Source organism: Myotis brandtii, unplaced genomic scaffold, assembly GCF_000412655.1.
Source record: "Myotis brandtii unplaced genomic scaffold, ASM41265v1 scaffold838, whole genome shotgun sequence".
Lineage (NCBI taxonomy): Eukaryota > Metazoa > Chordata > Mammalia > Chiroptera > Vespertilionidae > Myotis > Myotis brandtii.
The window spans coordinates 107429-109511 of NW_005371399.1; the positions used below are offsets into that span (position 1 = coordinate 107429).

The following is a 2083-nucleotide window of genomic DNA, read 5'->3' on the forward strand; positions in this document are numbered from 1 at the left end:
AACCAATGGACATAAGACACTGGGGGGTAGGGGAGGCCAGGGGATTGTCAAGGGCGGGGGGAAAAAGGAGACATATGTAATACTCTTTGTAATACTTTAAGCAATAAAACAATAAAAAAATAAATAATAAATAAAAAAAGAATATGCTCAATCACAGGAGTATAAGTTATTTGGTTCCCCTTGGTACCAAGGACTCAGAAGATCTCATTTGTAAACAAGCAGGATGATACAATCTCTGACATAATTAAAGCTGGGTAAACCACAATAGGTGTGTTCCTCAAATAGCCTGCCAAGTATTTGTCCATGCCTATTATAACTATTGAGCAAATGGGTTGGCATGAATAGCTATATCCTTAATGTGTACATCATTAAGAGGTCGGTATGTCTTCTCATTTACTGGTAACTTCTCCAATTCATCTAGAGTCTCCAGACCATCTATTACCTTTCCAAATACTGTGTATTTCATGTCCAAATGTGGCTGCTTGCCATAGGTGATGAAAAACAGATCCATTGGTATTTGGGCCATTATTAGCCATAGATACAACACCTCTAACGTTGTGCTTAAGATATTCCCTGTATTCATCCTCAAATTTCTTGCCCCAGATACTGTTACCTCCTCTTCTGGTACCTGAGGGGTCTCCTGTTTGAACTATGAAACCCTTGATATTTCTATGAAATATACAGCCATTGTAGTAAGTACTGGCACAAAGAGCCAAGAAATTTTCACATGCTTTGGGTGTCCTTTCACAGAAGATTTCTATTTTAATATCACCTACATCTGTATTCAGTGTCACCGACATTTTTCTTCTTGACGGTACTGCTACTTAATTTCTGTCTTATCGAGAAAAGTTCAAAAATTAATCACTTTGGCGAGCACAGCCATTGCTAAGACAGAAAAGATGCGATTGCAGGTGCTCCCACAGGTCTGAAGATTTGAAATTCGTTTCGTGAGCCCACGGGAAGCCGAGCACAGGACCCATTTGAGAGGACGCCCCTCGCGGGCTTGCCTCCTCTGCCCACCTCCCTATCGCAAACCAAAACGACTAGAACTAGGGAGACAGTGTAATTTATGCCCACCTGGAACACTTTTGACAGGGAGGGACCATGGGAGGGCTCCAGGACATGTCCGGCCCATCTCACTCAGTCTCGATAGGCCGAACCCCAGCAGCAAGCTAACCTACTGGTTGGAACATTTGCCCCCTGGTGGTTAGTGCACATCATAGCGAGTGGTTGACCAGTTGACTGTCTGCCCCCTGGTGGTCAGTGCATGTCATAGCGAGTGAGCAACCTTAGCATATCATTAACATATTATGCTTTGATTGGTTGAATAGTCGACCTGGTCACCAGACAACTGGACACTTAGCATATTAGGCTTTTATTATATAGGATATATTTAAGTTTTTTATCATTGAAAGTATTACATATGTCTCCTTTTCCGCCCAATGACCTTTCCCAGCCCACTCCTGCCCTCTAGGTCTGGCCCCCACTACCCTACTGTCTGTGTCCATTGGTTATGCATATACACATGCATACAAGTCCTTTGGTTGATCTCTTATCCGCCCCCCCCTCCCACCTTCCCTCTGAGGTTTGATGCTTCTATGCCTCTGGATATATTTTTGTTCATCAGTTTATGTTGTTCAGTATATGCCACAAATGAGTGAGATCATGTGATATTTATGTTCTCTGATTTATTTCACTTAGCATAATGCTCTCCAGGTCCACCCATGCTGTTGCAAATGGTAAGAGTTCTTTCTTATTTTTTTTAGATTTTTTCTTCTTTTTGAAAAAAAATATATTTTATTGATATTTTACAGAGAGGAAGGGAGAGGGATAGAGAGTTAGAAACATCGATGAGAGAGAAACATCGATCAGCTGCCTCCTGCACACCCACTACTGGGGATGTGCCTGCAACCAAGGTACATGCCCTTGACCAGAATCGAACCTGGGACCCTTCAGTCTGCAGGCTGACGCTCTATCTACAGAGCCAAACCACTTAGGGCTTTCCTCTTTTTTTTTTATTGTCTAAAGTTTTACATATGTCTCTCTTTTCCCCAATTGACTGCCTCCCCCCCCCCCCCCCCCC

At 42.8% G+C, this 2083-nt stretch overlaps 1 pseudogene; it reads right to left on the reverse strand.

The window, feature by feature from the left end:
* Positions 1-142: 142 nt before the first annotated feature.
* LOC102239068 lies at positions 143-883 on the reverse strand (annotated as a pseudogene).
* Between the last annotated feature and the right edge of the window lie 1200 nt (positions 884-2083).